The sequence below is a fragment of the Panthera uncia genome (genome assembly GCF_023721935.1).
Source record: "Panthera uncia isolate 11264 chromosome C1 unlocalized genomic scaffold, Puncia_PCG_1.0 HiC_scaffold_3, whole genome shotgun sequence".
In the NCBI taxonomy this organism is placed as follows: domain Eukaryota; kingdom Metazoa; phylum Chordata; class Mammalia; order Carnivora; family Felidae; genus Panthera; species Panthera uncia.
The window spans coordinates 66222142-66230706 of NW_026057584.1; the positions used below are offsets into that span (position 1 = coordinate 66222142).

Consider the following 8565-nt stretch of genomic DNA (forward strand, 5'->3'; position numbering starts at 1 on the left):
CTTTTCCTGCTTTTATTCTTGCTAAGACTTCTACCTACACCTTATACATGCCTTATAGAACAGATAATGTATGTCCTACTTACAAAGGTCAAGGAGTTAATAATTTCTTTGGAGTCTTCCAGCATGATAGATAACACCTAAGGAGTGACTGGGCAGGGTTGTCCAGGACCACTGACTCACTAAGACACGTGGCTCCGGGGCATAAGTCACTCATGGAGGATATCTCGCTAGTTTTTGTTCCCGATGCCTGAGAAGACATGTGTACCCGACAACAATCCTCAGTAAAGACCCCAGACCGCAAGCAAAGATGAGACTCACTCTCGTTTCCAAGTCTCCTGGATGCTCTGTCCATATCTACACTCTCTTTACATCTTCAATAAACTCTGATCTCTCTTCCTCTTGGCTCACATTGGATTTCTGTCTTGTGCAAAGCCAAGGGCCCTCTTGGCTCGTTCTGAGGGGCCCCTCTGGATTTTCAGACCTGGCTAGTTTGCATCACTATGATAGCATAGGCACCCTAATAAATGGTCTCACAGCCAAGGAGAGAGCCAGTAGTAAGTAGTATAAACTGTGGTGAAGTAGAGATGCACACGCAGGCCAAAGGGGGAAGCTGCTACTCAGGTCGATGTCATTTCCCCACGCTTTCCCAGTTTCAGCTGCTCTAAAACCTGGCCAACACCCCCATTTGCATTCAGAAGCAGTCCTTCGCACCATTAGGTTTTACGTTCCCCATCCCCCTTTCCCTTATTAATCTTGTTTATAAAATTAAAGGAGCAATTTTTAGATTACATTGTAATTTAAAGCCCAACTTGGACTTTGGCTCTACAAGAAGGACAAAGGATGGTCGGATATGTGACTCCAAAGGGTTAACAGACAAAGAAATCAAAACCTTCTCTTTTCCAATCACCCAGCACAATACCCGAAATGCCTTTGCTAGAAAATATCAGCTGGAGGAACAAACTGATTTTACAAGACGCTGCACAATATATGCTACCAAGGAAAGGTAATATGTTAAGCCATTATACCTCAGGATGGCACTCCTATCTATGCCTTTTGGTAATACAGAACAAGTCTAACTAGAGTGACTTTCTTAAAAAGGTAGTGACCTTGGGTCCTTGTGCCTCTCACTGACCTCGTAGTCTCCTTCTGTTGCAGTAGTGACATTTCCTTGGGATGTACTTGTTCCAAGTCCTGCTCACTGGCTTCCTCTGTTTCTGTATTTTCTGATTCCTCATATCCCCAGCTGGCACATGGCTTTGGCTTTGGCAGATCTGCTTCTACTTCATAGTATCCTGCAAGTCTCAACTCTGAATACTAATTGACTCATTCTTTCCATTATACCTAAATGCTAATTGTTGAGAAAGTGAATCCGAGTGCCCTCATTTAGTCATTCACACCATTCTATAGAAATGAGATTTGTTTGGGGTGCACTGGGTGGCTTAGTCAGTTAAACATCCAACTCTTGACTTCGGTTCAGGTCATGTTCTCACAGTTCATGGGTTTGAGACCCACATCGGATTCTGCACTGACAGTATGCAGCCTGCTTGGGATTCTCTCTCTCCCTCTCTGCCTCTCCCTCGCTCGTGCTTTGTTCTTGCTCTCTCTCGCTCTCGCTGTCAAAAATAAACTTAAAAAAACAAGAAATGAGATTCGTTTCCTTTCTGCCCTTAGTTTAGAGGTTAATTACTTATCTAGTAAACGTCTGTTGAGCTTCTATCAGGAACTAGTGACTATCTTATCATTAAAATGATAAAGTAACAGTACAGGAAAAAAATTATTTTCTCTAATGGTGTTTCTTTACTGGGTGTTGTTGGAGAAAGGAGTAGACACATAATAAACAGATAAACAAATTAAATATATATTATGTCATATGGAGATCAATGTTATGGAGAAAAATAAGCAGTTAAGTGGTATGGTGATTACAAGGTTGGCCAATTGAGAACATTTCATTTTTAATTGATTGGAGAGCTAATGTCACAGTGGGGAAGCAGCAATGAAGACGCGGAGGTGATAAGGAGGCCAGCCATTTTGACATGCAGTGGAAAAGCAGTCCAGGCCAAAAAAATGGTGTGTGCCCAGGTCTTGGGCTGGGCGCAGTGAGCAATCAGGTTAGACAGGTATTGGGGCTAGATTGCATAGCACCTGTGAGAGCTTCAGCTATTACTCTACATATGATGGAGGCCACCACAGGGCTTAAGTCATGGAGTGACAAGATCAGACTTATATTTTTAAAGGTGTACTCATTAGCCTGTTATTTCATAAGAAAACACAGCTCCATGGTTAGAGGAAAAGCATGGGAAAAGGGAAAGGTCTGAAATTAAGGAACACACCTAGAGAGGACTTAGTGGCTCAGATGAACAGGTAAAGTGAGAAAACCTGACCAGTCAGAGGGCTGGAAAGGTCATAGTTTCTTTTTTTTTGGGGGGGGAGGGGAAGAATTTAGAAAAAAGTTAGAAGGGGAGGGGAGTCAAAGTGCTTCCCAAAACAAAATGATTACTTGATTTTTTCCCTATAACTACCTCTGTCTCTAGATTTACCAATTATTTTATGACAGTGAAGGCCATCTTATCTGCCAGGTTTCAAATAGGACCAACTCAGATACATTGGTACCACTTTGTGATGTTGTTTGTAAGCGTTCATTTATTACTATAAAGGAATATTTCTTTTAGTTTGGCAGAGAAGATGGAATAAGTCGATGATTACCAATATTCATGGGAAAATGGAGACAAAAAGTTAATAACTACTTTATTCACCATCCTCTCTAAAGTTGTTTATTCAAAATTTTTAAAAAGTCAAACATACAACCACTACCTGCTACCTCAGGGATTATAGGACTCTGGCTCTGTTTGAAAGTCAGGCAGGCTCCAGCTAAAAATGTCACTTGGTGACCTAATATAACCATTCATTATTTGGTTGAAGTGACTCTCTTATCTTCAAGTGACTTACAGAGGTTTTAGAAGAATTGCAGAAAAGCTCCTAAAGACTAAAAGCTGTTGATGGATTTTTTTTAATGTTGATATACTCTATTAGTTACAGGAAACTATTTGGACATTTTTCCTTAACTGATATGAAATCTATAAAAATAATTGTGTGGATCATATTTATGCTTCTAGTCCTCTTGGCCCTGAAGAGTCTTGGACAAAATCATTAAAGAGAGATTGGACCAGATGACTAGATAGCTGAGGAAGCACAAAGAAAGGGTGGGGAAAATGTCCCAAAGCACAACAGACCCTTGTTGAGAGAGATTTCATCCTACAGATTGTGTTTGCCAATCTGATTCCACTGGAGTGTGCTCTGTTGTAGTACTAAAATTGCAATGCTACAATTATTACCATGACAACAGATGATGCAGGAGAAGCTACATTGTGAGAGATGAAGATCCACACCGCCCCCCCCCCCGCGCCCCATTCAGATCTCTGTAGTAAGAGGTGGGAAGAAAGACCAAAGAAAAGTTATTGTGTGTGTCCTTGGATGAGTTTTTCCATCCACATAGTTAAGTGGAAGCAGTCCTAAACAATATTAAGTCACCCTATGACACAGAATACTGTTTTAAGAGTATATGGCTGGCTGGAAGAAAATGTTAGCAAACAGAAACGTATGGATGACTTAATTTACATTTTCAAACATCAAAAAGATTATGCTATTTCTTGTGTATTTGTTAGAAGTCAAAAGTTTCATAATTCTACTTCAGGGTCCCCTAAAAAAATGATCTTGAGTTTCCTAGGTCCAAAAAAAACCAAAGTTTTCTTAGTCTTTTCTCTCTTTCCTTCTTTCTTTCTCTCTCTCTCTCTCTCTCTCTCTCTCTCTCTCTCTTTCTCCCTCTCTCTCTCTGTCTCTATTTCTTTCTTTCTTCTTGATCTACCTAATGGAATACTATACTATTAATTATCCTGTATCTAATAATTCCTTTTGAGAAGTACATAAAATAATATAACATTCTTAATACTGCTTCTAATATTAAAATAGTTATTTGTATATCCGTCAAATGCTCAGATTTTGAATTAAAATATTTACAACAACATTTTAATACTTTTATATAAACCCAGACATGCAAAAGGCAAGAGATGATTCGTAATTAAGAGAAGAAAATTGTAAGTTATTAATTTTTATGTTAAATTTATGATGTAATAAGAAGTAACTGAGCCAAGAAAGATCACTAAAAGAATGTAAAGGAAAATATAATTTGCCATTTTGAGGTCAGAACTACTATGAGTGATGGGTACATCGATCTTTCTACAAATGGAAATTATTTTTTTAAATAATAGATTAGAACTTATATGGATCTGCCCTAAAAACTTAAACATTTGTTTTTATTAGGCAAGTTTTACAGAACAAAATACCCAAGGTTGATTTTTTTTGATTAGGTAATTATAATACCAGACAGCACAAATATCTAAATAGTAAACTTCCATAACCACACAAATGTGTTTTTATATTCTCTTTATTTCCCCTACAATAAAGATACTTACTATAGAGCTAGGATACAACCATGGGCTCAGGTTGATTACCAAAAACTAGAACAGGAGTGGGACAGATAGCTGGACCTAGAGATGGAGGCAGAATAAAAATGAAAGCATGGTCCTGGGAACATGGACAGAAAGTAGGGCAAGTGAATAGAGTCTGAGAAGGATAGAGGGAAATCCCCAAAGGAGAAATGGACAATTAAGGGACTTGAGAGATCTGAGCATTGATTTTTATCAAGGATTTAGTTGCAAAGAACAAGAGGTAGTGGGAACTACCCCGGGTTATAGAGTCTGGAGAAATGCTAGTTCCAAAGATTATGGAATTTGGTACCTCCCCCTTTGGGTTGAGAGGGAACTGGGAAGAATTTCTTTAATCTGAATTCGTGGTGATAATCTGGATCCTCAATTAAAAACACATCTGTTACTTTGAAATTAAGATCTGAGAGGCTGGAGCTGGAAAAAGCTTAGGAGAAAAAAGCAATCTGCGTGTTGTTACTGTTAACCACTAATTTGCCTTCAGGTACAGGGAAACAGTGAAATGTACTGCAGAGGATTTAAATTAGGCTAATCATTTAAATTTCCAGAGGATATTTTTAAAAACTGAGAGTCCTAGGTACCATTAGGAATCACGGTATGATGAAACGAGGGAAGCCCGTTGCTTTAAAATTTGGTGTCCCCATTTCCTAAATAGGAATTTTTCAGCAAGTTACTTAATTTCTCTGAGCCAACATTTTCCCACCTGTAAATGGGTTAGTAGCTGTTGTGTAGTGTTAGAATGTGCCCTGTATGTGCTTTCCTAATAATTGTTAACTTCTACATCCTCCATTGCTATGTATTATGTATTGCAGATGTCTTTCATTATAGCTGAAACAAAACCAAAGCCCTTCTCTAAAATCTTGGTTGAGAGGGTAATTTAGCCAGTTTAATATAAAGCAGGGTGATACATTAGGAATGAAGGACTAGACCATTTGCATTTTGAGTCATTGAATGAATGTCGACAGCACAGACGCACGCACACACACACGCACACACAAATTGAGAGGAGATGATGCTAAGTCTTCTCTTGAGGATGCTCTTGTGGTTCTGATAGTTGGGCATGGCCAGACAGTCAAGGTGGTCCACTCCTCATCAAGTGACCCTGTCTTGCCAAAAGCCTAATTCACACTCTAGGAAGGATGCTGGGTCTCCCCAAGAAGTCTCTAGAAGCCTAGTCTTACCTACAACAATCTGAGGAGACTGGTCAGGGTATACTCCCTCCCTTGTCAAGTGACCATGTCTTACCAAAAAGTCACTTAAAACTCCAGGAAAGAGTATGAGTTGAGTAACACCATATATACACTTTTGTAACCTATAATTTCTCCACTTATAACATGAGGATGTTCCTTCTCATTCAATATTTTTCAAAAACTGTGTTTTTGTTTTATTTTGTTTTTATTTTTGTGCTTCAGGCTACATAGCATTTCATTTAATACCTATGTCATAATAGTTAACTAAAACTCTAAAGGAAGGTGCTTGGTTTCTTTTTGTCTATTATTATAAATCAAGTACAATTAACATTTCTTTCACATACCTTTGTGTATATCTCTGATTATATCTTTAGACTGATAAGAACAGATACTACACTTGATCTTAGCCAAAAGGCCGAGAAGCGATCTGATTATATCTTTAGGATAAAGTCCTGGAAGTGGAAGTCCTGAGCTTTCAATACACATTGCCAAATCACCTGGCAGAAAGGTTCTACCAGTTTGTTTCTTTAATGGTGTGTTGGGATATCATTTTACCACACCATTGCCATAACTGTGGCATTGCTATTTTTAAAAATTTCTGTGAGTTTTTCAGATGCTCCTTAAGAATAAGAGCTCAAACCTTTAGTGTTTACCACATGCCAGGCACTATTTTAGCATTTTACATATGTATTACACTGGATTCTAAGGCGGCATCTCTATTCCCCTAGTGTGCACGCCTTGTATACCCCCAGGATTGCAAATATGGGGAGATATCACTCCTGTGACTATGTTCACATTATAAGGTAAAGGGATTTTGCATATGTAATTAAGGTCCCATATCAGTGACCTGATAAGAGATTATCTAGGTGGGCCTGACCTGATCACATGAAGCCTTTAAATCTAGAGGTGAGAAATTAAGGTGAGAAGGATTCAAAGCAAGAGATTCTCTGTAGCTGATTTGAAGACAGGAGTCCTGTGACATAGATTGTGTGCAGCGTCTAGGAGCTGGGAGCAGCTTCAGCCACAGCAAGCAGAAAACAGGGAAACAGTCCCATAACCACAAGAAGCTGAATTCTGCCAAAAAGAATGAGCTGGGAGGTAGATTCCCCACCGCCCACCGCCCCCCCAATTACCAGACAAGAACTCAGCCAAACTGACACCTTGGTTTCCACAGAGTGAGATCCTAAGCAAAGAACTCAGCCACACAGTGCAAGGCTTCTGACCTATATTCTAATAAATGGGCATGGTTTTAAGTTGCTAAATTTGTGGTAATTTGTTACACAGCAACAAAAAATTAATACAATATATATAATCTCATTTAATCTTCCTTGCACACATATGAAATAGGCATTATTATTAACATTTTCCAAAGAAAAACTAAAGCATAGAGAAAGGAGGTGACTAGGCAAAGGTTGGAGAGCTAATTAGTCTTAGAAGCAGCACTCAAACTTAGGCATTGGGCACTTGGGCACCATATTTTTCATTACCATACTCTTTCTGGTCTGTTCATGGCATCTTACTGCTTGAAATTGGTTTTCCCCAAATATCTGTGTGAGTTAGAACTACTTTTTTCCATTTCTTCCCATTTTCAATGGGTTTCTGTGTGTTTGTGTTGTGCGTATTTGTCTAAGTTACTTAACATTCTTTTTCCCAGTAAAATATATACATTGTTTGTGTTTACAGACATTTTATTATAGCTATAAGAAGCACACTCTGGTTTGTGATTTTTGGTATTTTTACATTACCTTTACAGAAGAAATCGGTCATGAACACTTTGGACACCTAAGTGCCTTCTTAGAATTTAAATCAGAATTCTTTGAGATTTCTTCATAATTGTCCTATTTTTTTCTTGATTAATAAGTTGCTTTTCTTTTAAATAAATAGATCATAATAATGTTGTCGAGTCCTTACTTGGTGCCTGAAACTAAATTCTGTGAATGTGTTATCTCATTTGTACTTATAATGATTCTGATATAAGTATTATTGTTTCCTTGTTATCATTGAGCAACATGAAGCTTAGAATGTACATTTCTTATATATATTGGACATAATGCTCCTTTGTGACAGTAAATATTTTGAAACATCAGTACACATGCTACTTGTAAAAAATTTAAAAACAAGGCATAGGTGGAAAAAAGAATATAAAATTTGAATACATTACTTTTATGAAGAATATGTAATTCATGGAGTACTTTTGGAAGTATTTTTGTATTGGAAAATTTGAACTATTCTCATATTGAAAAAATTATTAAAATATATACCATATTTTAACCTTCAAGTTAGAGATTCTTCAAGAGATTATAGACGTACATCTGTCTTAAAAATGATTAACGTAGCATATACCAAACTTGATCCATAAAATTTTAGTGGATGAAGTTTTGTGTTGGAAAGGGGATTTATGATCAAATAAGTCTTAAAAATTCTTATACTCTTTTTGGAGAACCTCACTGCGCATTAATAAAGGCTATCCGGAAATTGGTATTGTTTAAATTTTGTCCAGATTCTTACAAATTTATGTAAGCATAGAATGTTGGGAGGGGCACCTGGGTGGTGGCTCGGCCAGTTGAGCATCTGACTTCAGCTCAGATCACAATGTTGCCATTTGTGGGTTCAAGCTCCACCTGGAGCTCTGCACTGATAGTGTGCAGCCTGCTTGGGATTCTCTGTCTCCCTCGCTCTCTGCCCCTCCCCCACTTGTACTTTCTCTCTCTGTCAAAATAAAGAAGTACACTTAGAAGAAAAGAATATTTTTTCATGGAATATTCAGTAACTCAGAACTTCAAAAAATGCCTTACCGGTTTGATATTTTGAAAGTCCTATCATTGCTATTCATTAATGATTCTAGGATTTGTTTTCACAATTATGAAAACATAGAA

The 8565-nt window shown here is 37.8% G+C and overlaps 1 pseudogene; it reads right to left on the minus strand.

The window, feature by feature from the left end:
- Positions 1-5997: 5997 nt before the first annotated feature.
- On the minus strand, positions 5998-6116 carry LOC125912031 (uncharacterized; annotated as a pseudogene).
- Between the last annotated feature and the right edge of the window lie 2449 nt (positions 6117-8565).